At 46.1% G+C, this 27,226-nt stretch overlaps 12 non-coding genes across 12 annotated transcripts; all 12 read left to right on the plus strand.

Annotated features, from left to right (window-relative positions):
- Positions 1-1,620: 1,620 nt before the first annotated feature.
- Positions 1,621-1,811, plus strand: LOC130332208 (U2 spliceosomal RNA). Its single transcript, XR_008874936.1, has one exon. It is a non-coding gene; the product is annotated as a U2 spliceosomal RNA (small nuclear RNA).
- A 2,098-nt stretch (positions 1,812-3,909) lies between these two features.
- Positions 3,910-4,100, plus strand: LOC130332209 (U2 spliceosomal RNA). The gene has a single exon (XR_008874937.1). It is a non-coding gene; the product is annotated as a U2 spliceosomal RNA (small nuclear RNA).
- Positions 4,101-6,182: 2,082 nt separating this feature from the next.
- On the plus strand, positions 6,183-6,373 carry LOC130332210 (U2 spliceosomal RNA). The gene has a single exon (XR_008874938.1). It is a non-coding gene; the product is annotated as a U2 spliceosomal RNA (small nuclear RNA).
- A 2,085-nt stretch (positions 6,374-8,458) lies between these two features.
- Positions 8,459-8,649, plus strand: LOC130332211 (U2 spliceosomal RNA). Its single transcript, XR_008874939.1, has one exon. It is a non-coding gene; the product is annotated as a U2 spliceosomal RNA (small nuclear RNA).
- A 2,097-nt stretch (positions 8,650-10,746) lies between these two features.
- On the plus strand, positions 10,747-10,937 carry LOC130332212 (U2 spliceosomal RNA). The gene has a single exon (XR_008874940.1). It is a non-coding gene; the product is annotated as a U2 spliceosomal RNA (small nuclear RNA).
- Positions 10,938-13,035: 2,098 nt separating this feature from the next.
- LOC130332213 (U2 spliceosomal RNA) lies at positions 13,036-13,226 on the plus strand. Its single transcript, XR_008874941.1, has one exon. It is a non-coding gene; the product is annotated as a U2 spliceosomal RNA (small nuclear RNA).
- A 2,096-nt stretch (positions 13,227-15,322) lies between these two features.
- On the plus strand, positions 15,323-15,513 carry LOC130332214 (U2 spliceosomal RNA). The gene has a single exon (XR_008874942.1). It is a non-coding gene; the product is annotated as a U2 spliceosomal RNA (small nuclear RNA).
- Positions 15,514-17,594: 2,081 nt separating this feature from the next.
- Positions 17,595-17,785, plus strand: LOC130332248 (U2 spliceosomal RNA). Its single transcript, XR_008874972.1, has one exon. It is a non-coding gene; the product is annotated as a U2 spliceosomal RNA (small nuclear RNA).
- Positions 17,786-19,875: 2,090 nt separating this feature from the next.
- LOC130332217 (U2 spliceosomal RNA) lies at positions 19,876-20,066 on the plus strand. The gene has a single exon (XR_008874944.1). It is a non-coding gene; the product is annotated as a U2 spliceosomal RNA (small nuclear RNA).
- Positions 20,067-22,162: 2,096 nt separating this feature from the next.
- LOC130332218 (U2 spliceosomal RNA) lies at positions 22,163-22,353 on the plus strand. The gene has a single exon (XR_008874945.1). It is a non-coding gene; the product is annotated as a U2 spliceosomal RNA (small nuclear RNA).
- A 2,082-nt stretch (positions 22,354-24,435) lies between these two features.
- On the plus strand, positions 24,436-24,626 carry LOC130332219 (U2 spliceosomal RNA). The gene has a single exon (XR_008874946.1). It is a non-coding gene; the product is annotated as a U2 spliceosomal RNA (small nuclear RNA).
- Positions 24,627-26,714: 2,088 nt separating this feature from the next.
- LOC130332220 (U2 spliceosomal RNA) lies at positions 26,715-26,905 on the plus strand. Its single transcript, XR_008874947.1, has one exon. It is a non-coding gene; the product is annotated as a U2 spliceosomal RNA (small nuclear RNA).
- Positions 26,906-27,226: the final 321 nt, after the last annotated feature.

Here is a 27,226-nt window from a genome sequence, read left to right on the forward strand (position 1 = left end):
GGGGGGGGTCTCCTGGCTGTTCACACAGGTGTGTCATTGCTGTACATTGACCATGCATTGCTTCTGTGGTATTGCAAAGGCAAAGACAAATGCTTCCAGCCATCCATTGCACTAATGGATTGGTCATCAGCTGGCTGTCTATGTCCCGCATCAATATAGACCAAAGTACAGAGGGTTAGGCTATGCTATTGTGCACCTACCTGATGCATCAGAAGGTGCGAGGCCCTTGCTAAATTCTGTGCACAGACTTTGAGATCTATGCTTTAGACTGTATCTAAACCTGCTCCAACATGGACTGACATTCTGGCCTACTTTCAGCCGATGCGACTTGTCTGTCGCTGAACAGTCGCTTTTTATGTATTCAGCACCTATGTATAATGTTGTAAAAATGCTCTAGAAGCTAAAGTCGCAGAAATGTCACACATATTTGGCCTGCAACTTTCTGTGCGACAAATTCAGACAGGAAAAATCAGTATAAATCCTTAGAAAATTATCCCCCAGTGTCTCCATCTGCTGGCGGTATTGAATAAGCATTGCTGCACTGATGGGGTATGCATTAGACGAAAAAAAAGAAGAAAAAGAAGAATAATACGCCCAGAAAAGAGGCGAAAAGGAGAAAAACGTAAAAAAACGTGAAAAAAAAGTAAGAGGAAGAGAAGGGAAAAAAAGGTGGAAATGGGTTTAAAAGTGATTTCGGCGGAGAAATATATATATATATATATATATATATATATATATATATATATATGCGCACACACACACATAGATATAAACGTATTCTCCGTTGAGATATTGCAGCCGCTGCTGTGTCCAGGCCCAGGAGCCTTAGCACTGTGCTGTGATGTCACTCAATACCACTGACATCACTAGGTGTAAACAACATCTCTCCTTTGCTGTGTATGTGACTATGGAGCTGTTTGGTGATGTCGTCTATTACGGCCTTCATAGAAGCAACAGGAGATTGTTGCATCCATCTTGAACCCTCAGAACTACAGTGCTATGATGTCACTCACTTCCACAGGCCTTGCAGAGTGTAAACAACAACAACCCAGCTTTGTTGTGTATGTAACCAAAGGGATTTGTGATGTCACCTAGAACCTTCACAGCAGCGACAGCTTTATGAGGAGCATCAGCACTGCTCTGCCTGAGCAGAACCATCACCGCCATAGGTTGTCAAATAACCCGGATTTAACCCACACAGGTAAGTCCAATGGGGTGCAGGCATGTCCTCTATGCTTACAGCTTCCCGTGGGTGTTGGTTTGATACCGTTTGGGGACAGCCAAGGAGGCATCTGCAGGCAACAAAGGTAGGTGTGTGCTTGTGTGTGTGTTTCCTATGCAGATCCTAAGCCCAGTGTCACATGCAAGTAGGAGGAGTAAGAAGGGTTCCTGGCAAATCCGGGTTATGGATTGCATTTAAAAAGGCCCCGTGGGAGTGCAATGGGCCCCTGTCTTGCTGCTTAGCAATAATGGTATGGGTTTAGGTTCTGCTGTGTGTACTGGTGGTTGACTGCCCCCCAGCCCAGAGTGTGCATGGAAAATTGTCTGGCAGCCTCCCTGACAGCAAGCAGTGATAGTGCCCATGAAGGGGACCTTGTTGGGCCCGCCCCTTTCACGGTTATCGCTTCTCGGCCTTTTGGCTAAGATCAAGTGTAGTATCTGTTCTTATCAGTTTAATATCTGATACGTCCCCTATCTGGGGACCATATATTAAATGGATTTTTGAGAACGGGGGCCGATTTCGAAGCTTGCTTCCGTCGCCCTATGCATTGACCCGATATGGCAGTATCTTCGGGTACAGTGCACCACCCCCTTACAGGGTTAAAAAGAAAGATTCCTACTTTCATTGCTACCTGCTTGCTGGCTAGCCAGCTAGCCAGCCCTGTGGGCCTTGCTGCTGCTGCAGCCAAAAAACAAAAGGTGGTGCTGCTGCTGCTTCTGCTGCTTCTGCTTCTGCTTGTGTCTGGCCCCTGTTGGAGCGTCCAGGCACAGGACTTCTGCTGCTGCTGACTAAATGGCCTCCTTAATTGGATCATTTGAGTAGCCAGCACACCTGTGCAGGTAGGGCATGACATGATAGGCAGCTGCCTTGATAGCGGGTGGGTGCTGAATGTTCCTAATTGACAAAATAAGATTAATGCTTATGAAGAAATATAAAATCTCATCCCTTCCCCAATATCGCGCCACACCCCTACCCCTTAATTCCCTGGTTGAACGTGATGGACATATGTCTTTTTTCGACCGTACTAACTATGTAACTATGTAACATAACATGGGGGGGGGGGGGGGGGTCTCCTGGCTGTTCACACAGGTGTGTCATTGCTGTACATTGACCATGCATTGCTTCTGTGGTATTGCAAAGGCAAAGACAAATGCTTCCAGCCATCCATTGCACTAATGGATTGGTCATCAGCTGGCTGTCTATGTCCCGCATCAATATAGACCAAAGTACAGAGGGTTAGGCTATGCTATTGTGCACCTACCTGATGCATCAGAAGGTGCGAGGCCCTTGCTAAATTCTGTGCACAGACTTTGAGATCTATGCTTTAGACTGTATCTAAACCTGCTCCAACATGGACTGACATTCTGGCCTACTTTCAGCCGATGCGACTTGTCTGTCGCTGAACAGTCGCTTTTTATGTATTCAGCACCTATGTATAATGTTGTAAAAATGCTCTAGAAGCTAAAGTCGCAGAAATGTCACACATATTTGGCCTGCAACTTTCTGTGCGACAAATTCAGACAGGAAAAATCAGTATAAATCCTTAGAAAATTATCCCCCAGTGTCTCCATCTGCTGGCGGTATTGAATAAGCAATGCTGCACTGATGGGGTATGCATTAGACGAAAAAAAAGAAGAAAAAGAAGAATAATACGCCCAGAAAAGAGGCGAAAAGGAGAAAAACGTAAAAAAACGTGAAAAAAAAGTAAGAGGAAGAGAAGGGAAAAAAAGGTGGAAATGGGTTTAAAAGTGATTTCGGCGGAGAAATATATATATATATATATATATATATATATATATATATATATATATATATGCGCACACACACACATAGATATAAACGTATTCTCCGTTGAGATATTGCAGCCGCTGCTGTGTCCAGGCCCAGGAGCCTTAGCACTGTGCTGTGATGTCACTCAATACCACTGACATCACTAGGTGTAAACAACATCTCTCCTTTGCTGTGTATGTGACTATGGAGCTGTTTGGTGATGTCGTCTATTACGGCCTTCATAGAAGCAACAGGAGATTGTTGCATCCATCTTGAACCCTCAGAACTACAGTGCTATGATGTCACTCACTTCCACAGGCCTTGCAGAGTGTAAACAACAACAACCCAGCTTTGTTGTGTATGTAACCAAAGGGATTTGTGATGTCACCTAGAACCTTCACAGCAGCGACAGCTTTATGAGGAGCATCAGCACTGCTCTGCCTGAGCAGAACCATCACCGCCATAGGTTGTCAAATAACCCGGATTTAACCCACACAGGTAAGTCCAATGGGGTGCAGGCATGTCCTCTATGCTTACAGCTTCCCGTGGGTGTTGGTTTGATACCGTTTGGGGACAGCCAAGGAGGCATCTGCAGGCAACAAAGGTAGGTGTGTGCTTGTGTGTGTGTTTCCTATGCAGATCCTAAGCCCAGTGTCACATGCAAGTAGGAGGAGTAAGAAGGGTTCCTGGCAAATCCGGGTTATGGATTGCATTTAAAAAGGCCCTGTGGGAGTGCAATGGGCCCCTGTCTTGCTGCTTAGCAATAATGGTATGGGTTTAGGTTCTGCTGTGTGTACTGGTGGTTGACTGCCCCCCAGCCCAGAGTGTGCATGGAAAATTGTCTGGCAGCCTCCCTGACAGCAAGCAGTGATAGTGCCCATGAAGGGGACCTTGTTGGGCCCGCCCCTTTCACGGTTATCGCTTCTCGGCCTTTTGGCTAAGATCAAGTGTAGTATCTGTTCTTATCAGTTTAATATCTGATACGTCCCCTATCTGGGGACCATATATTAAATGGATTTTTGAGAACGGGGGCCGATTTCGAAGCTTGCTTCCGTCGCCCTATGCATTGACCCGATATGGCAGTATCTTCGGGTACAGTGCACCACCCCCTTACAGGGTTAAAAAGAAAGATTCCTACTTTCATTGCTACCTGCTTGCTGGCTAGCCAGCTAGCCAGCCCTGTGGGCCTTGCTGCTGCTGCAGCCAAAAAACAAAAGGTGGTGCTGCTGCTGCTTCTGCTGCTTCTGCTTCTGCTTGTGTCTGGCCCCTGTTGGAGCGTCCAGGCACAGGACTTCTGCTGCTGCTGACTAAATGGCCTCCTTAATTGGATCATTTGAGTAGCCAGCACACCTGTGCAGGTAGGGCATGACATGATAGGCAGCTGCCTTGATAGCGGGTGGGTGCTGAATGTTCCTAATTGACAAAATAAGATTAATGCTTATGAAGAAATATAAAATCTCATCCCTTCCCCAATATCGCGCCACACCCCTACCCCTTAATTCCCTGGTTGAACGTGATGGACATATGTCTTTTTTCGACCGTACTAACTATGTAACTATGTAACATAACATGGGGGGGTCTCCTGGCTGTTCACACAGGTGTGTCATTGCTGTACATTGACCATGCATTGCTTCTGTGGTATTGCAAAGGCAAAGACAAATGCTTCCAGCCATCCATTGCACTAATGGATTGGTCATCAGCTGGCTGTCTATGTCCCGCATCAATATAGACCAAAGTACAGAGGGTTAGGCTATGCTATTGTGCACCTACCTGATGCATCAGAAGGTGCGAGGCCCTTGCTAAATTCTGTGCACAGACTTTGAGATCTATGCTTTAGACTGTATCTAAACCTGCTCCAACATGGACTGACATTCTGGCCTACTTTCAGCCGATGCGACTTGTCTGTCGCTGAACAGTCGCTTTTTATGTATTCAGCACCTATGTATAATGTTGTAAAAATGCTCTAGAAGCTAAAGTCGCAGAAATGTCACACATATTTGGCCTGCAACTTTCTGTGCGACAAATTCAGACAGGAAAAATCAGTATAAATCCTTAGAAAATTATCCCCCAGTGTCTCCATCTGCTGGCGGTATTGAATAAGCATTGCTGCACTGATGGGGTATGCATTAGACGAAAAAAAAGAAGAAAAAGAAGAATAATACGCCCAGAAAAGAGGCGAAAAGGAGAAAAACGTAAAAAAACGTGAAAAAAAAGTAAGAGGAAGAGAAGGGAAAAAAAGGTGGAAATGGGTTTAAAAGTGATTTCGGCGGAGAATATATATATATATATATATATATATATATATATATATATATATATGCGCACACACACACATAGATATAAACGTATTCTCCGTGAGATATTGCAGCCGCTGCTGTGTCCAGGCCCAGGAGCCTTAGCACTGTGCTGTGATGTCACTCAATACCACTGACATCACTAGGTGTAAACAACATCTCTCCTTTGCTGTGTATGTGACTATGGAGCTGTTTGGTGATGTCGTCTATTACGGCCTTCATAGAAGCAACAGGAGATTGTTGCATCCATCTTGAACCCTCAGAACTACAGTGCTATGATGTCACTCACTTCCACAGGCCTTGCAGAGTGTAAACAACAACAACCCAGCTTTGTTGTGTATGTAACCAAAGGGATTTGTGATGTCACCTAGAACCTTCACAGCAGCGACAGCTTTATGAGGAGCATCAGCACTGCTCTGCCTGAGCAGAACCATCACCGCCATAGGTTGTCAAATAACCCGGATTTAACCCACACAGGTAAGTCCAATGGGGTGCAGGCATGTCCTCTATGCTTACAGCTTCCCGTGGGTGTTGGTTTGATACCGTTTGGGGACAGCCAAGGAGGCATCTGCAGGCAACAAAGGTAGGTGTGTGCTTGTGTGTGTGTTTCCTATGCAGATCCTAAGCCCAGTGTCACATGCAAGTAGGAGGAGTAAGAAGGGTTCCTGGCAAATCCGGGTTATGGATTGCATTTAAAAAGGCCCCGTGGGAGTGCAATGGGCCCCTGTCTTGCTGCTTAGCAATAATGGTATGGGTTTAGGTTCTGCTGTGTGTACTGGTGGTTGACTGCCCCCCAGCCCAGAGTGTGCATGGAAAATTGTCTGGCAGCCTCCCTGACAGCAAGCAGTGATAGTGCCCATGAAGGGGACCTTGTTGGGCCCGCCCCTTTCACGGTTATCGCTTCTCGGCCTTTTGGCTAAGATCAAGTGTAGTATCTGTTCTTATCAGTTTAATATCTGATACGTCCCCTATCTGGGGACCATATATTAAATGGATTTTTGAGAACGGGGGCCGATTTCGAAGCTTGCTTCCGTCGCCCTATGCATTGACCCGATATGGCAGTATCTTCGGGTACAGTGCACCACCCCCTTACAGGGTTAAAAAGAAAGATTCCTACTTTCATTGCTACCTGCTTGCTGGCTAGCCAGCTAGCCAGCCCTGTGGGCCTTGCTGCTGCTGCAGCCAAAAAACAAAAGGTGGTGCTGCTGCTGCTTCTGCTGCTTCTGCTTCTGCTTGTGTCTGGCCCCTGTTGGAGCGTCCAGGCACAGGACTTCTGCTGCTGCTGACTAAATGGCCTCCTTAATTGGATCATTTGAGTAGCCAGCACACCTGTGCAGGTAGGGCATGACATGATAGGCAGCTGCCTTGATAGCGGGTGGGTGCTGAATGTTCCTAATTGACAAAATAAGATTAATGCTTATGAAGAAATATAAAATCTCATCCCTTCCCCAATATCGCGCCACACCCCTACCCCTTAATTCCCTGGTTGAACGTGATGGACATATGTCTTTTTTCGACCGTACTAACTATGTAACTATGTAACATAACATGGGGGGGGGGGGTCTCCTGGCTGTTCACACAGGTGTGTCATTGCTGTACATTGACCATGCATTGCTTCTGTGGTATTGCAAAGGCAAAGACAAATGCTTCCAGCCATCCATTGCACTAATGGATTGGTCATCAGCTGGCTGTCTATGTCCCGCATCAATATAGACCAAAGTACAGAGGGTTAGGCTATGCTATTGTGCACCTACCTGATGCATCAGAAGGTGCGAGGCCCTTGCTAAATTCTGTGCACAGACTTTGAGATCTATGCTTTAGACTGTATCTAAACCTGCTCCAACATGGACTGACATTCTGGCCTACTTTCAGCCGATGCGACTTGTCTGTCGCTGAACAGTCGCTTTTTATGTATTCAGCACCTATGTATAATGTTGTAAAAATGCTCTAGAAGCTAAAGTCGCAGAAATGTCACACATATTTGGCCTGCAACTTTCTGTGCGACAAATTCAGACAGGAAAAATCAGTATAAATCCTTAGAAAATTATCCCCCAGTGTCTCCATCTGCTGGCGGTATTGAATAAGCAATGCTGCACTGATGGGGTATGCATTAGACGAAAAAAAAGAAGAAAAAGAAGAATAATACGCCCAGAAAAGAGGCGAAAAGGAGAAAAACGTAAAAAAACGTGAAAAAAAAGTAAGAGGAAGAGAAGGGAAAAAAAGGTGGAAATGGGTTTAAAAGTGATTTCGGCGGAGAAATATATATATATATATATATATATATATATATATATATATATGCGCACACACACACATAGATATAAACGTATTCTCCGTTGAGATATTGCAGCCGCTGCTGTGTCCAGGCCCAGGAGCCTTAGCACTGTGCTGTGATGTCACTCAATACCACTGACATCACTAGGTGTAAACAACATCTCTCCTTTGCTGTGTATGTGACTATGGAGCTGTTTGGTGATGTCGTCTATTACGGCCTTCATAGAAGCAACAGGAGATTGTTGCATCCATCTTGAACCCTCAGAACTACAGTGCTATGATGTCACTCACTTCCACAGGCCTTGCAGAGTGTAAACAACAACAACCCAGCTTTGTTGTGTATGTAACCAAAGGGATTTGTGATGTCACCTAGAACCTTCACAGCAGCGACAGCTTTATGAGGAGCATCAGCACTGCTCTGCCTGAGCAGAACCATCACCGCCATAGGTTGTCAAATAACCCGGATTTAACCCACACAGGTAAGTCCAATGGGGTGCAGGCATGTCCTCTATGCTTACAGCTTCCCGTGGGTGTTGGTTTGATACCGTTTGGGGACAGCCAAGGAGGCATCTGCAGGCAACAAAGGTAGGTGTGTGCTTGTGTGTGTGTTTCCTATGCAGATCCTAAGCCCAGTGTCACATGCAAGTAGGAGGAGTAAGAAGGGTTCCTGGCAAATCCGGGTTATGGATTGCATTTAAAAAGGCCCTGTGGGAGTGCAATGGGCCCCTGTCTTGCTGCTTAGCAATAATGGTATGGGTTTAGGTTCTGCTGTGTGTACTGGTGGTTGACTGCCCCCCAGCCCAGAGTGTGCATGGAAAATTGTCTGGCAGCCTCCCTGACAGCAAGCAGTGATAGTGCCCATGAAGGGGACCTTGTTGGGCCCGCCCCTTTCACGGTTATCGCTTCTCGGCCTTTTGGCTAAGATCAAGTGTAGTATCTGTTCTTATCAGTTTAATATCTGATACGTCCCCTATCTGGGGACCATATATTAAATGGATTTTTGAGAACGGGGGCCGATTTCGAAGCTTGCTTCCGTCGCCCTATGCATTGACCCGATATGGCAGTATCTTCGGGTACAGTGCACCACCCCCTTACCCCCTTACAGGGTTAAAAAGAAAGATTCCTACTTTCATTGCTACCTGCTTGCTGGCTAGCCAGCTAGCCAGCCCTGTGGGCCTTGCTGCTGCTGCAGCCAAAAAACAAAAGGTGGTGCTGCTGCTGCTTCTGCTGCTTCTGCTTCTGCTTGTGTCTGGCCCCTGTTGGAGCGTCCAGGCACAGGACTTCTGCTGCTGCTGACTAAATGGCCTCCTTAATTGGATCATTTGAGTAGCCAGCACACCTGTGCAGGTAGGGCATGACATGATAGGCAGCTGCCTTGATAGCGGGTGGGTGCTGAATGTTCCTAATTGACAAAATAAGATTAATGCTTATGAAGAAATATAAAATCTCATCCCTTCCCCAATATCGCGCCACACCCCTACCCCTTAATTCCCTGGTTGAACGTGATGGACATATGTCTTTTTTCGACCGTACTAACTATGTAACTATGTAACATAACATGGGGGGGGGGGGGGTCTCCTGGCTGTTCACACAGGTGTGTCATTGCTGTACATTGACCATGCATTGCTTCTGTGGTATTGCAAAGGCAAAGACAAATGCTTCCAGCCATCCATTGCACTAATGGATTGGTCATCAGCTGGCTGTCTATGTCCCGCATCAATATAGACCAAAGTACAGAGGGTTAGGCTATGCTATTGTGCACCTACCTGATGCATCAGAAGGTGCGAGGCCCTTGCTAAATTCTGTGCACAGACTTTGAGATCTATGCTTTAGACTGTATCTAAACCTGCTCCAACATGGACTGACATTCTGGCCTACTTTCAGCCGATGCGACTTGTCTGTCGCTGAACAGTCGCTTTTTATGTATTCAGCACCTATGTATAATGTTGTAAAAATGCTCTAGAAGCTAAAGTCGCAGAAATGTCACACATATTTGGCCTGCAACTTTCTGTGCGACAAATTCAGACAGGAAAAATCAGTATAAATCCTTAGAAAATTATCCCCCAGTGTCTCCATCTGCTGGCGGTATTGAATAAGCATTGCTGCACTGATGGGGTATGCATTAGACGAAAAAAAAGAAGAAAAAGAAGAATAATACGCCCAGAAAAGAGGCGAAAAGGAGAAAAACGTAAAAAAACGTGAAAAAAAAGTAAGAGGAAGAGAAGGGAAAAAAAGGTGGAAATGGGTTTAAAAGTGATTTCGGCGGAGATATATATATATATATATATATATATATATATATATATATATATATGCGCACACACACACATAGATATAAACGTATTCTCCGTTGAGATATTGCAGCCACTGCTGTGTCCAGGCCCAGGAGCCTTAGCACTGTGCTGTGATGTCACTCAATACCACTGACATCACTAGGTGTAAACAACATCTCTCCTTTGCTGTGTATGTGACTATGGAGCTGTTTGGTGATGTCGTCTATTACGGCCTTCATAGAAGCAACAGGAGATTGTTGCATCCATCTTGAACCCTCAGAACTACAGTGCTATGATGTCACTCACTTCCACAGGCCTTGCAGAGTGTAAACAACAACAACCCAGCTTTGTTGTGTATGTAACCAAAGGGATTTGTGATGTCACCTAGAACCTTCACAGCAGCGACAGCTTTATGAGGAGCATCAGCACTGCTCTGCCTGAGCAGAACCATCACCGCCATAGGTTGTCAAATAACCCGGATTTAACCCACACAGGTAAGTCCAATGGGGTGCAGGCATGTCCTCTATGCTTACAGCTTCCCGTGGGTGTTGGTTTGATACCGTTTGGGGACAGCCAAGGAGGCATCTGCAGGCAACAAAGGTAGGTGTGTGCTTGTGTGTGTGTTTCCTATGCAGATCCTAAGCCCAGTGTCACATGCAAGTAGGAGGAGTAAGAAGGGTTCCTGGCAAATCCGGGTTATGGATTGCATTTAAAAAGGCCCCGTGGGAGTGCAATGGGCCCCTGTCTTGCTGCTTAGCAATAATGGTATGGGTTTAGGTTCTGCTGTGTGTACTGGTGGTTGACTGCCCCCCAGCCCAGAGTGTGCATGGAAAATTGTCTGGCAGCCTCCCTGACAGCAAGCAGTGATAGTGCCCATGAAGGGGACCTTGTTGGGCCCGCCCCTTTCACGGTTATCGCTTCTCGGCCTTTTGGCTAAGATCAAGTGTAGTATCTGTTCTTATCAGTTTAATATCTGATACGTCCCCTATCTGGGGACCATATATTAAATGGATTTTTGAGAACGGGGGCCGATTTCGAAGCTTGCTTCCGTCGCCCTATGCATTGACCCGATATGGCAGTATCTTCGGGTACAGTGCACCACCCCCTTACAGGGTTAAAAAGAAAGATTCCTACTTTCATTGCTACCTGCTTGCTGGCTAGCCAGCTAGCCAGCCCTGTGGGCCTTGCTGCTGCTGCAGCCAAAAAACAAAAGGTGGTGCTGCTGCTGCTTCTGCTGCTTCTGCTTCTGCTTGTGTCTGGCCCCTGTTGGAGCGTCCAGGCACAGGACTTCTGCTGCTGCTGACTAAATGGCCTCCTTAATTGGATCATTTGAGTAGCCAGCACACCTGTGCAGGTAGGGCATGACATGATAGGCAGCTGCCTTGATAGCGGGTGGGTGCTGAATGTTCCTAATTGACAAAATAAGATTAATGCTTATGAAGAAATATAAAATCTCATCCCTTCCCCAATATCGCGCCACACCCCTACCCCTTAATTCCCTGGTTGAACGTGATGGACATATGTCTTTTTTCGACCGTACTAACTATGTAACTATGTAACATAACATGGGGGGGGGGGTCTCCTGGCTGTTCACACAGGTGTGTCATTGCTGTACATTGACCATGCATTGCTTCTGTGGTATTGCAAAGGCAAAGACAAATGCTTCCAGCCATCCATTGCACTAATGGATTGGTCATCAGCTGGCTGTCTATGTCCCGCATCAATATAGACCAAAGTACAGAGGGTTAGGCTATGCTATTGTGCACCTACCTGATGCATCAGAAGGTGCGAGGCCCTTGCTAAATTCTGTGCACAGACTTTGAGATCTATGCTTTAGACTGTATCTAAACCTGCTCCAACATGGACTGACATTCTGGCCTACTTTCAGCCGATGCGACTTGTCTGTCGCTGAACAGTCGCTTTTTATGTATTCAGCACCTATGTATAATGTTGTAAAAATGCTCTAGAAGCTAAAGTCGCAGAAATGTCACACATATTTGGCCTGCAACTTTCTGTGCGACAAATTCAGACAGGAAAAATCAGTATAAATCCTTAGAAAATTATCCCCCAGTGTCTCCATCTGCTGGCGGTATTGAATAAGCATTGCTGCACTGATGGGGTATGCATTAGACGAAAAAAAAGAAGAAAAAGAAGAATAATACGCCCAGAAAAGAGGCGAAAAGGAGAAAAACGTAAAAAAACGTGAAAAAAAAGTAAGAGGAAGAGAAGGGAAAAAAAGGTGGAAATGGGTTTAAAAGTGATTTCGGCGGAGAAATATATATATATATATATATATATATATATATATATATATATATATATATATATATGCGCACACACACACATAGATATAAACGTATTCTCCGTTGAGATATTGCAGCCGCTGCTGTGTCCAGGCCCAGGAGCCTTAGCACTGTGCTGTGATGTCACTCAATACCACTGACATCACTAGGTGTAAACAACATCTCTCCTTTGCTGTGTATGTGACTATGGAGCTGTTTGGTGATGTCGTCTATTATGGCCTTCATAGAAGCAACAGGAGATTGTTGCATCCATCTTGAACCCTCAGAACTACAGTGCTATGATGTCACTCACTTCCACAGGCCTTGCAGAGTGTAAACAACAACAACCCAGCTTTGTTGTGTATGTAACCAAAGGGATTTGTGATGTCACCTAGAACCTTCACAGCAGCGACAGCTTTATGAGGAGCATCAGCACTGCTCTGCCTGAGCAGAACCATCACCGCCATAGGTTGTCAAATAACCCGGATTTAACCCACACAGGTAAGTCCAATGGGGTGCAGGCATGTCCTCTATGCTTACAGCTTCCCGTGGGTGTTGGTTTGATACCGTTTGGGGACAGCCAAGGAGGCATCTGCAGGCAACAAAGGTAGGTGTGTGCTTGTGTGTGTGTTTCCTATGCAGATCCTAAGCCCAGTGTCACATGCAAGTAGGAGGAGTAAGAAGGGTTCCTGGCAAATCCGGGTTATGGATTGCATTTAAAAAGGCCCCGTGGGAGTGCAATGGGCCCCTGTCTTGCTGCTTAGCAATAATGGTATGGGTTTAGGTTCTGCTGTGTGTACTGGTGGTTGACTGCCCCCCAGCCCAGAGTGTGCATGGAAAATTGTCTGGCAGCCTCCCTGACAGCAAGCAGTGATAGTGCCCATGAAGGGGACCTTGTTGGGCCCGCCCCTTTCACGGTTATCGCTTCTCGGCCTTTTGGCTAAGATCAAGTGTAGTATCTGTTCTTATCAGTTTAATATCTGATACGTCCCCTATCTGGGGACCATATATTAAATGGATTTTTGAGAACGGGGGCCGATTTCGAAGCTTGCTTCCGTCGCCCTATGCATTGACCCGATATGGCAGTATCTTCGGGTACAGTGCACCACCCCCTTACAGGGTTAAAAAGAAAGATTCCTACTTTCATTGCTACCTGCTTGCTGGCTAGCCAGCTAGCCAGCCCTGTGGGCCTTGCTGCTGCTGCAGCCAAAAAACAAAAGGTGGTGCTGCTGCTGCTTCTGCTGCTTCTGCTTCTGCTTGTGTCTGGCCCCTGTTGGAGCGTCCAGGCACAGGACTTCTGCTGCTGCTGACTAAATGGCCTCCTTAATTGGATCATTTGAGTAGCCAGCACACCTGTGCAGGTAGGGCATGACATGATAGGCAGCTGCCTTGATAGCGGGTGGGTGCTGAATGTTCCTAATTGACAAAATAAGATTAATGCTTATGAAGAAATATAAAATCTCATCCCTTCCCCAATATCGCGCCACACCCCTACCCCTTAATTCCCTGGTTGAACGTGATGGACATATGTCTTTTTTCGACCGTACTAACTATGTAACTATGTAACATAACATGGGGGGGGGGGGGGGTCTCCTGGCTGTTCACACAGGTGTGTCATTGCTGTACATTGACCATGCATTGCTTCTGTGGTATTGCAAAGGCAAAGACAAATGCTTCCAGCCATCCATTGCACTAATGGATTGGTCATCAGCTGGCTGTCTATGTCCCGCATCAATATAGACCAAAGTACAGAGGGTTAGGCTATGCTATTGTGCACCTACCTGATGCATCAGAAGGTGCGAGGCCCTTGCTAAATTCTGTGCACAGACTTTGAGATCTATGCTTTAGACTGTATCTAAACCTGCTCCAACATGGACTGACATTCTGGCCTACTTTCAGCCGATGCGACTTGTCTGTCGCTGAACAGTCGCTTTTTATGTATTCAGCACCTATGTATAATGTTGTAAAAATGCTCTAGAAGCTAAAGTCGCAGAAATGTCACACATATTTGGCCTGCAACTTTCTGTGCGACAAATTCAGACAGGAAAAATCAGTATAAATCCTTAGAAAATTATCCCCCAGTGTCTCCATCTGCTGGCGGTATTGAATAAGCATTGCTGCACTGATGGGGTATGCATTAGACGAAAAAAAAGAAGAAAAAGAAGAATAATACGCCCAGAAAAGAGGCGAAAAGGAGAAAAACGTAAAAAAACGTGAAAAAAAAGTAAGAGGAAGAGAAGGGAAAAAAAGGTGGAAATGGGTTTAAAAGTGATTTCGGCGGAGAAATATATATATATATATATATATATATATATATATATATATATATATATATGCGCACACACACACATAGATATAAACGTATTCTCCGTTGAGATATTGCAGCCGCTGCTGTGTCCAGGCCCAGGAGCCTTAGCACTGTGCTGTGATGTCACTCAATACCACTGACATCACTAGGTGTAAACAACATCTCTCCTTTGCTGTGTATGTGACTATGGAGCTGTTTGGTGATGTCGTCTATTACGGCCTTCATAGAAGCAACAGGAGATTGTTGCATCCATCTTGAACCCTCAGAACTACAGTGCTATGATGTCACTCACTTCCACAGGCCTTGCAGAGTGTAAACAACAACAACCCAGCTTTGTTGTGTATGTAACCAAAGGGATTTGTGATGTCACCTAGAACCTTCACAGCAGCGACAGCTTTATGAGGAGCATCAGCACTGCTCTGCCTGAGCAGAACCATCACCGCCATAGGTTGTCAAATAACCCGGATTTAACCCACACAGGTAAGTCCAATGGGGTGCAGGCATGTCCTCTATGCTTACAGCTTCCCGTGGGTGTTGGTTTGATACCGTTTGGGGACAGCCAAGGAGGCATCTGCAGGCAACAAAGGTAGGTGTGTGCTTGTGTGTGTGTTTCCTATGCAGATCCTAAGCCCAGTGTCACATGCAAGTAGGAGGAGTAAGAAGGGTTCCTGGCAAATCCGGGTTATGGATTGCATTTAAAAAGGCCCCGTGGGAGTGCAATGGGCCCCTGTCTTGCTGCTTAGCAATAATGGTATGGGTTTAGGTTCTGCTGTGTGTACTGGTGGTTGACTGCCCCCCAGCCCAGAGTGTGCATGGAAAATTGTCTGGCAGCCTCCCTGACAGCAAGCAGTGATAGTGCCCATGAAGGGGACCTTGTTGGGCCCGCCCCTTTCACGGTTATCGCTTCTCGGCCTTTTGGCTAAGATCAAGTGTAGTATCTGTTCTTATCAGTTTAATATCTGATACGTCCCCTATCTGGGGACCATATATTAAATGGATTTTTGAGAACGGGGGCCGATTTCGAAGCTTGCTTCCGTCGCCCTATGCATTGACCCGATATGGCAGTATCTTCGGGTACAGTGCACCACCCCCTTACAGGGTTAAAAAGAAAGATTCCTACTTTCATTGCTACCTGCTTGCTGGCTAGCCAGCTAGCCAGCCCTGTGGGCCTTGCTGCTGCTGCAGCCAAAAAACAAAAGGTGGTGCTGCTGCTGCTTCTGCTTCTGCTTGTGTCTGGCCCCTGTTGGAGCGTCCAGGCACAGGACTTCTGCTGCTGCTGACTAAATGGCCTCCTTAATTGGATCATTTGAGTAGCCAGCACACCTGTGCAGGTAGGGCATGACATGATAGGCAGCTGCCTTGATAGCGGGTGGGTGCTGAATGTTCCTAATTGACAAAATAAGATTAATGCTTATGAAGAAATATAAAATCTCATCCCTTCCCCAATATCGCGCCACACCCCTACCCCTTAATTCCCTGGTTGAACGTGATGGACATATGTCTTTTTTCGACCGTACTAACTATGTAACTATGTAACATAACATGGGGGGGGGGGGGGGGGTCTCCTGGCTGTTCACACAGGTGTGTCATTGCTGTACATTGACCATACATTGCTTCTGTGGTATTGCAAAGGCAAAGACAAATGCTTCCAGCCATCCATTGCACTAATGGATTGGTCATCAGCTGGCTGTCTATGTCCCGCATCAATATAGACCAAAGTACAGAGGGTTAGGCTATGCTATTGTGCACCTACCTGATGCATCAGAAGGTGCGAGGCCCTTGCTAAATTCTGTGCACAGACTTTGAGATCTATGCTTTAGACTGTATCTAAACCTGCTCCAACATGGACTGACATTCTGGCCTACTTTCAGCCGATGCGACTTGTCTGTCGCTGAACAGTCGCTTTTTATGTATTCAGCACCTATGTATAATGTTGTAAAAATGCTCTAGAAGCTAAAGTCGCAGAAATGTCACACATATTTGGCCTGCAACTTTCTGTGCGACAAATTCAGACAGGAAAAATCAGTATAAATCCTTAGAAAATTATCCCCCAGTGTCTCCATCTGCTGGCGGTATTGAATAAGCATTGCTGCACTGATGGGGTATGCATTAGACGAAAAAAAAGAAGAAAAAGAAGAATAATACGCCCAGAAAAGAGGCGAAAAGGAGAAAAACGTAAAAAAACGTGAAAAAAAAGTAAGAGGAAGAGAAGGGAAAAAAAGGTGGAAATGGGTTTAAAAGTGATTTCGGCGGAGAAATATATATATATATATATATATATATATATATATATATATATGCGCACACACACACATAGATATAAACGTATTCTCCGTTGAGATATTGCAGCCGCTGCTGTGTCCAGGCCCAGGAGCCTTAGCACTGTGCTGTGATGTCACTCAATACCACTGACATCACTAGGTGTAAACAACATCTCTCCTTTGCTGTGTATGTGACTATGGAGCTGTTTGGTGATGTCGTCTATTACGGCCTTCATAGAAGCAACAGGAGATTGTTGCATCCATCTTGAACCCTCAGAACTACAGTGCTATGATGTCACTCACTTCCACAGGCCTTGCAGAGTGTAAACAACAACAACCCAGCTTTGTTGTGTATGTAACCAAAGGGATTTGTGATGTCACCTAGAACCTTCACAGCAGCGACAGCTTTATGAGGAGCATCAGCACTGCTCTGCCTGAGCAGAACCATCACCGCCATAGGTTGTCAAATAACCCGGATTTAACCCACACAGGTAAGTCCAATGGGGTGCAGGCATGTCCTCTATGCTTACAGCTTCCCGTGGGTGTTGGTTTGATACCGTTTGGGGACAGCCAAGGAGGCATCTGCAGGCAACAAAGGTAGGTGTGTGCTTGTGTGTGTGTTTCCTATGCAGATCCTAAGCCCAGTGTCACATGCAAGTAGGAGGAGTAAGAAGGGTTCCTGGCAAATCCGGGTTATGGATTGCATTTAAAAAGGCCCCGTGGGAGTGCAATGGGCCCCTGTCTTGCTGCTTAGCAATAATGGTATGGGTTTAGGTTCTGCTGTGTGTACTGGTGGTTGACTGCCCCCCAGCCCAGAGTGTGCATGGAAAATTGTCTGGCAGCCTCCCTGACAGCAAGCAGTGATAGTGCCCATGAAGGGGACCTTGTTGGGCCCGCCCCTTTCACGGTTATCGCTTCTCGGCCTTTTGGCTAAGATCAAGTGTAGTATCTGTTCTTATCAGTTTAATATCTGATACGTCCCCTATCTGGGGACCATATATTAAATGGATTTTTGAGAACGGGGGCCGATTTCGAAGCTTGCTTCCGTCACCCTATGCATTGACCCGATATGGCAGTATCTTCGGGTACAGTGCACCACCCCCTTACAGGGTTAAAAAGAAAGATTCCTACTTTCATTGCTACCTGCTTGCTGGCTAGCCAGCTAGCCAGCCCTGTGGGCCTTGCTGCTGCTGCAGCCAAAAAACAAAAGGTGGTGCTGCTGCTGCTTCTGCTGCTTCTGCTTCTGCTTGTGTCTGGCCCCTGTTGGAGCGTCCAGGCACAGGACTTCTGCTGCTGCTGACTAAATGGCCTCCTTAATTGGATCATTTGAGTAGCCAGCACACCTGTGCAGGTAGGGCATGACATGATAGGCAGCTGCCTTGATAGCGGGTGGGTGCTGAATGTTCCTAATTGACAAAATAAGATTAATGCTTATGAAGAAATATAAAATCTCATCCCTTCCCCAATATCGCGCCACACCCCTACCCCTTAATTCCCTGGTTGAACGTGATGGACATATGTCTTTTTTCGACCGTACTAACTATGTAACTATGTAACATAACATGGGGGGGGGGGGGGGTCTCCTGGCTGTTCACACAGGTGTGTCATTGCTGTACATTGACCATGCATTGCTTCTGTGGTATTGCAAAGGCAAAGACAAATGCTTCCAGCCATCCATTGCACTAATGGATTGGTCATCAGCTGGCTGTCTATGTCCCGCATCAATATAGACCAAAGTACAGAGGGTTAGGCTATGCTATTGTGCACCTACCTGATGCATCAGAAGGTGCGAGGCCCTTGCTAAATTCTGTGCACAGACTTTGAGATCTATGCTTTAGACTGTATCTAAACCTGCTCCAACATGGACTGACATTCTGGCCTACTTTCAGCCGATGCGACTTGTCTGTCGCTGAACAGTCGCTTTTTATGTATTCAGCACCTATGTATAATGTTGTAAAAATGCTCTAGAAGCTAAAGTCGCAGAAATGTCACACATATTTGGCCTGCAACTTTCTGTGCGACAAATTCAGACAGGAAAAATCAGTATAAATCCTTAGAAAATTATCCCCCAGTGTCTCCATCTGCTGGCGGTATTGAATAAGCATTGCTGCACTGATGGGGTATGCATTAGACGAAAAAAAAGAAGAAAAAGAAGAATAATACGCCCAGAAAAGAGGCGAAAAGGAGAAAAACGTAAAAAAACGTGAAAAAAAAGTAAGAGGAAGAGAAGGGAAAAAAAGGTGGAAATGGGTTTAAAAGTGATTTCGGCGGAGAAATATATATATATATATATATATATATATATATATATATATATATGCGCACACACACACATAGATATAAACGTATTCTCCGTTGAGATATTGCAGCCGCTGCTGTGTCCAGGCCCAGGAGCCTTAGCACTGTGCTGTGATGTCACTCAATACCACTGACATCACTAGGTGTAAACAACATCTCTCCTTTGCTGTGTATGTGACTATGGAGCTGTTTGGTGATGTCGTCTATTACGGCCTTCATAGAAGCAACAGGAGATTGTTGCATCCATCTTGAACCCTCAGAACTACAGTGCTATGATGTCACTCACTTCCACAGGCCTTGCAGAGTGTAAACAACAACAACCCAGCTTTGTTGTGTATGTAACCAAAGGGATTTGTGATGTCACCTAGAACCTTCACAGCAGCGACAGCTTTATGAGGAGCATCAGCACTGCTCTGCCTGAGCAGAACCATCACCGCCATAGGTTGTCAAATAACCCGGATTTAACCCACACAGGTAAGTCCAATGGGGTGCAGGCATGTCCTCTATGCTTACAGCTTCCCGTGGGTGTTGGTTTGATACCGTTTGGGGACAGCCAAGGAGGCATCTGCAGGCAACAAAGGTAGGTGTGTGCTTGTGTGTGTGTTTCCTATGCAGATCCTAAGCCCAGTGTCACATGCAAGTAGGAGGAGTAAGAAGGGTTCCTGGCAAATCCGGGTTATGGATTGCATTTAAAAAGGCCCCGTGGGAGTGCAATGGGCCCCTGTCTTGCTGCTTAGCAATAATGGTATGGGTTTAGGTTCTGCTGTGTGTACTGGTGGTTGACTGCCCCCCAGCCCAGAGTGTGCATGGAAAATTGTCTGGCAGCCTCCCTGACAGCAAGCAGTGATAGTGCCCATGAAGGGGACCTTGTTGGGCCCGCCCCTTTCACGGTTATCGCTTCTCGGCCTTTTGGCTAAGATCAAGTGTAGTATCTGTTCTTATCAGTTTAATATCTGATACGTCCCCTATCTGGGGACCATATATTAAATGGATTTTTGAGAACGGGGGCCGATTTCGAAGCTTGCTTCCGTCGCCCTATGCATTGACCCGATATGGCAGTATCTTCGGGTACAGTGCACCACCCCCTTACAGGGTTAAAAAGAAAGATTCCTACTTTCATTGCTACCTGCTTGCTGGCTAGCCAGCTAGCCAGCCCTGTGGGCCTTGCTGCTGCTGCAGCCAAAAAACAAAAGGTGGTGCTGCTGCTGCTTCTGCTGCTTCTGCTTCTGCTTGTGTCTGGCCCCTGTTGGAGCGTCCAGGCACAGGACTTCTGCTGCTGCTGACTAAATGGCCTCCTTAATTGGATCATTTGAGTAGCCAGCACACCTGTGCAGGTAGGGCATGACATGATAGGCAGCTGCCTTGATAGCGGGTGGGTGCTGAATGTTCCTAATTGACAAAATAAGATTAATGCTTATGAAGAAATATAAAATCTCATCCCTTCCCCAATATCGCGCCACACCCCTACCCCTTAATTCCCTGGTTGAACGTGATGGACATATGTCTTTTTTCGACCGTACTAACTATGTAACTATGTAACATAACATGGGGGGGGGGGGGGGGGTCTCCTGGCTGTTCACACAGGTGTGTCATTGCTGTACATTGACCATGCATTGCTTCTGTGGTATTGCAAAGGCAAAGACAAATGCTTCAGCCATCCATTGCACTAATGGATTGGTCATCAGCTGGCTGTCTATGTCCCGCATCAATATAGACCAAAGTACAGAGGGTTAGGCTATGCTATTGTGCACCTACCTGATGCATCAGAAGGTGCGAGGCCCTTGCTAAATTCTGTGCACAGACTTTGAGATCTATGCTTTAGACTGTATCTAAACCTGCTCCAACATGGACTGACATTCTGGCCTACTTTCAGCCGATGCGACTTGTCTGTGCTGAACAGTCGCTTTTTATGTATTCAGCACCTATGTATAATGTTGTAAAAATGCTCTAGAAGCTAAAGTCGCAGAAATGTCACACATATTTGGCCTGCAACTTTCTGTGCGACAAATTCAGACAGGAAAAATCAGTATAAATCCTTAGAAAATTATCCCCCAGTGTCTCCATCTGCTGGCGGTATTGAATAAGCAATGCTGCACTGATGGGGTATGCATTAGACGAAAAAAAAGAAGAAAAAGAAGAATAATACGCCCAGAAAAGAGGCGAAAAGGAGAAAAACGTAAAAAAACGTGAAAAAAAAGTAAGAGGAAGAGAAGGGAAAAAAAGGTGGAAATGGGTTTAAAAGTGATTTCGGCGGAGAAATATATATATATATATATATATATATATATATATATATATATATATATATGCGCACACACACACATAGATATAAACGTATTCTCCGTTGAGATATTGCAGCCGCTGCTGTGTCCAGGCCCAGGAGCCTTAGCACTGTGCTGTGATGTCACTCAATACCACTGACATCACTAGGTGTAAACAACATCTCTCCTTTGCTGTGTATGTGACTATGGAGCTGTTTGGTGATGTCGTCTATTACGGCCTTCATAGAAGCAACAGGAGATTGTTGCATCCATCTTGAACCCTCAGAACTACAGTGCTATGATGTCACTCACTTCCACAGGCCTTGCAGAGTGTAAACAACAACAACCCAGCTTTGTTGTGTATGTAACCAAAGGGATTTGTGATGTCACCTAGAACCTTCACAGCAGCGACAGCTTTATGAGGAGCATCAGCACTGCTCTGCCTGAGCAGAACCATCACCGCCATAGGTTGTCAAATAACCCGGATTTAACCCACACAGGTAAGTCCAATGGGGTGCAGGCATGTCCTCTATGCTTACAGCTTCCCGTGGGTGTTGGTTTGATACCGTTTGGGGACAGCCAAGGAGGCATCTGCAGGCAACAAAGGTAGGTGTGTGCTTGTGTGTGTGTTTCCTATGCAGATCCTAAGCCCAGTGTCACATGCAAGTAGGAGGAGTAAGAAGGGTTCCTGGCAAATCCGGGTTATGGATTGCATTTAAAAAGGCCCTGTGGGAGTGCAATGGGCCCCTGTCTTGCTGCTTAGCAATAATGGTATGGGTTTAGGTTCTGCTGTGTGTACTGGTGGTTGACTGCCCCCCAGCCCAGAGTGTGCATGGAAAATTGTCTGGCAGCCTCCCTGACAGCAAGCAGTGATAGTGCCCATGAAGGGGACCTTGTTGGGCCCGCCCCTTTCACGGTTATCGCTTCTCGGCCTTTTGGCTAAGATCAAGTGTAGTATCTGTTCTTATCAGTTTAATATCTGATACGTCCCCTATCTGGGGACCATATATTAAATGGATTTTTGAGAACGGGGGCCGATTTCGAAGCTTGCTTCCGTCGCCCTATGCATTGACCCGATATGGCAGTATCTTCGGGTACAGTGCACCACCCCCTTACAGGGTTAAAAAGAAAGATTCCTACTTTCATTGCTACCTGCTTGCTGGCTAGCCAGCTAGCCAGCCCTGTGGGCCTTGCTGCTGCTGCAGCCAAAAAACAAAAGGTGGTGCTGCTGCTGCTTCTGCTGCTTCTGCTTCTGCTTGTGTCTGGCCCCTGTTGGAGCGTCCAGGCACAGGACTTCTGCTGCTGCTGACTAAATGGCCTCCTTAATTGGATCATTTGAGTAGCCAGCACACCTGTGCAGGTAGGGCATGACATGATAGGCAGCTGCCTTGATAGCGGGTGGGTGCTGAATGTTCCTAATTGACAAAATAAGATTAATGCTTATGAAGAAATATAAAATCTCATCCCTTCCCCAATATCGCGCCACACCCCTACCCCTTAATTCCCTGGTTGAACGTGATGGACATATGTCTTTTTTCGACCGTACTAACTATGTAACTATGTAACATAACATGGGGGGGTCTCCTGGCTGTTCACACAGGTGTGTCATTGCTGTACATTGACCATGCATTGCTTCTGTGGTATTGCAAAGGCAAAGACAAATGCTTCCAGCCATCCATTGCACTAATGGATTGGTCATCAGCTGGCTGTCTATGTCCCGCATCAATATAGACCAAAGTACAGAGGGTTAGGCTATGCTATTGTGCACCTACCTGATGCATCAGAAGGTGCGAGGCCCTTGCTAAATTCTGTGCACAGACTTTGAGATCTATGCTTTAGACTGTATCTAAACCTGCTCCAACATGGACTGACATTCTGGCCTACTTTCAGCCGATGCGACTTGTCTGTCGCTGAACAGTCGCTTTTTATGTATTCAGCACCTATGTATAATGTTGTAAAAATGCTCTAGAAGCTAAAGTCGCAGAAATGTCACACATATTTGGCCTGCAACTTTCTGTGCGACAAATTCAGACAGGAAAAATCAGTATAAATCCTTAGAAAATTATCCCCCAGTGTCTCCATCTGCTGGCGGTATTGAATAAGCATTGCTGCACTGATGGGGTATGCATTAGACGAAAAAAAAGAAGAAAAAGAAGAATAATACGCCCAGAAAAGAGGCGAAAAGGAGAAAAACGTAAAAAAACGTGAAAAAAAAGTAAGAGGAAGAGAAGGGAAAAAAAGGTGGAAATGGGTTTAAAAGTGATTTCGGCGGAGAAATATATATATATATATATATATATATATATATATATATATATATGCGCACACACACACATAGATATAAACGTATTCTCCGTTGAGATATTGCAGCCGCTGCTGTGTCCAGGCCCAGGAGCCTTAGCACTGTGCTGTGATGTCACTCAATACCACTGACATCACTAGGTGTAAACAACATCTCTCCTTTGCTGTGTATGTGACTATGGAGCTGTTTGGTGATGTCGTCTATTACGGCCTTCATAGAAGCAACAGGAGATTGTTGCATCCATCTTGAACCCTCAGAACTACAGTGCTATGATGTCACTCACTTCCACAGGCCTTGCAGAGTGTAAACAACAACAACCCAGCTTTGTTGTGTATGTAACCAAAGGGATTTGTGATGTCACCTAGAACCTTCACAGCAGCGACAGCTTTATGAGGAGCATCAGCACTGCTCTGCCTGAGCAGAACCATCACCGCCATAGGTTGTCAAATAACCCGGATTTAACCCACACAGGTAAGTCCAATGGGGTGCAGGCATGTCCTCTATGCTTACAGCTTCCCGTGGGTGTTGGTTTGATACCGTTTGGGGACAGCCAAGGAGGCATCTGCAGGCAACAAAGGTAGGTGTGTGCTTGTGTGTGTGTTTCCTATGCAGATCCTAAGCCCAGTGTCACATGCAAGTAGGAGGAGTAAGAAGGGTTCCTGGCAAATCCGGGTTATGGATTGCATTTAAAAAGGCCCCGTGGGAGTGCAATGGGCCCCTGTCTTGCTGCTTAGCAATAATGGTATGGGTTTAGGTTCTGCTGTGTGTACTGGTGGTTGACTGCCCCCCAGCCCAGAGTGTGCATGGAAAATTGTCTGGCAGCCTCCCTGACAGCAAGCAGTGATAGTGCCCATGAAGGGGACCTTGTTGGGCCCGCCCCTTTCACGGTTATCGCTTCTCGGCCTTTTGGCTAAGATCAAGTGTAGTATCTGTTCTTATCAGTTTAATATCTGATACGTCCCCTATCTGGGGACCATATATTAAATGGATTTTTGAGAACGGGGGCCGATTTCGAAGCTTGCTTCCGTCGCCCTATGCATTGACCCGATATGGCAGTATCTTCGGGTACAGTGCACCACCCCCTTACAGGGTTAAAAAGAAAGATTCCTACTTTCATTGCTACCTGCTTGCTGGCTAGCCAGCTAGCCAGCCCTGTGGGCCTTGCTGCTGCTGCAGCCAAAAAACAAAAGGTGGTGCTGCTGCTGCTTCTGCTGCTTCTGCTTCTGCTTGTGTCTGGCCCCTGTTGGAGCGTCCAGGCACAGGACTTCTGCTGCTGCTGACTAAATGGCCTCCTTAATTGGATCATTTGAGTAGCCAGCACACCTGTGCAGGTAGGGCATGACATGATAGGCAGCTGCCTTGATAGCGGGTGGGTGCTGAATGTTCCTAATTGACAAAATAAGATTAATGCTTATGAAGAAATATAAAATCTCATCCCTTCCCCAATATCGCGCCACACCCCTACCCCTTAATTCCCTGGTTGAACGTGATGGACATATGTCTTTTTTCGACCGTACTAACTATGTAACTATGTAACATAACATGGGGGGGGGGGTCTCCTGGCTGTTCACACAGGTGTGTCATTGCTGTACATTGACCATGCATTGCTTCTGTGGTATTGCAAAGGCAAAGACAAATGCTTCCAGCCATCCATTGCACTAATGGATTGGTCATCAGCTGGCTGTCTATGTCCCGCATCAATATAGACCAAAGTACAGAGGGTTAGGCTATGCTATTGTGCACCTACCTGATGCATCAGAAGGTGCGAGGCCCTTGCTAAATTCTGTGCACAGACTTTGAGATCTATGCTTTAGACTGTATCTAAACCTGCTCCAACATGGACTGACATTCTGGCCTACTTTCAGCCGATGCGACTTGTCTGTCGCTGAACAGTCGCTTTTTATGTATTCAGCACCTATGTATAATGTTGTAAAAATGCTCTAGAAGCTAAAGTCGCAGAAATGTCACACATATTTGGCCTGCAACTTTCTGTGCGACAAATTCAGACAGGAAAAATCAGTATAAATCCTTAGAAAATTATCCCCCAGTGTCTCCATCTGCTGGCGGTATTGAATAAGCATTGCTGCACTGATGGGGTATGCATTAGACGAAAAAAAAGAAGAAAAAGAAGAATAATACGCCCAGAAAAGAGGCGAAAAGGAGAAAAACGTAAAAAAACGTGAAAAAAAAGTAAGAGGAAGAGAAGGGAAAAAAAGGTGGAAATGGGTTTAAAAGTGATTTCGGCGGAGAAATATATATATATATATATATATATATATATATATATATATATATATGCGCACACACACACATAGATATAAACGTATTCTCCGTTGAGATATTGCAGCCGCTGCTGTGTCCAGGCCCAGGAGCCTTAGCACTGTGCTGTGATGTCACTCAATACCACTGACATCACTAGGTGTAAACAACATCTCTCCTTTGCTGTGTATGTGACTATGGAGCTGTTTGGTGATGTCGTCTATTACGGCCTTCATAGAAGCAACAGGAGATTGTTGCATCCATCTTGAACCCTCAGAACTACAGTGCTATGATGTCACTCACTTCCACAGGCCTTGCAGAGTGTAAACAACAACAACCCAGCTTTGTTGTGTATGTAACCAAAGGGATTTGTGATGTCACCTAGAACCTTCACAGCAGCGACAGCTTTATGAGGAGCATCAGCACTGCTCTGCCTGAGCAGAACCATCACCGCCATAGGTTGTCAAATAACCCGGATTTAACCCACACAGGTAAGTCCAATGGGGTGCAGGCATGTCCTCTATGCTTACAGCTTCCCGTGGGTGTTGGTTTGATACCGTTTGGGGACAGCCAAGGAGGCATCTGCAGGCAACAAAGGTAGGTGTGTGCTTGTGTGTGTGTTTCCTATGCAGATCCTAAGCCCAGTGTCACATGCAAGTAGGAGGAGTAAGAAGGGTTCCTGGCAAATCCGGGTTATGGATTGCATTTAAAAAGGCCCCGTGGGAGTGCAATGGGCCCCTGTCTTGCTGCTTAGCAATAATGGTATGGGTTTAGGTTCTGCTGTGTGTACTGGTGGTTGACTGCCCCCCAGCCCAGAGTGTGCATGGAAAATTGTCTGGCAGCCTCCCTGACAGCAAGCAGTGATAGTGCCCATGAAGGGGACCTTGTTGGGCCCGCCCCTTTCACGGTTATCGCTTCTCGGCCTTTTGGCTAAGATCAAGTGTAGTATCTGTTCTTATCAGTTTAATATCTGATACGTCCCCTATCTGGGGACCATATATTAAATGGATTTTTGAGAACGGGGGCCGATTTCGAAGCTTGCTTCCGTCGCCCTATGCATTGACCCGATATGGCAGTATCTTCGGGTACAGTGCACCACCCCCTTACAGGGTTAAAAAGAAAGATTCCTACTTTCATTGCTACCTGCTTGCTGGCTAGCCAGCTAGCCAGCCCTGTGGGCCTTGCTGCTGCTGCAGCCAAAAAACAAAAGGTGGTGCTGCTGCTGCTTCTGCTGCTTCTGCTTCTGCTTGTGTCTGGCCCCTGTTGGAGCGTCCAGGCACAGGACTTCTGCTGCTGCTGACTAAATGGCCTCCTTAATTGGATCATTTGAGTAGCCAGCACACCTGTGCAGGTAGGGCATGACATGATAGGCAGCTGCCTTGATAGCGGGTGGGTGCTGAATGTTCCTAATTGACAAAATAA

This window comes from Hyla sarda, unplaced genomic scaffold (genome assembly GCF_029499605.1).
Source record: "Hyla sarda isolate aHylSar1 unplaced genomic scaffold, aHylSar1.hap1 scaffold_373, whole genome shotgun sequence".
Lineage (NCBI taxonomy): Eukaryota > Metazoa > Chordata > Amphibia > Anura > Hylidae > Hyla > Hyla sarda.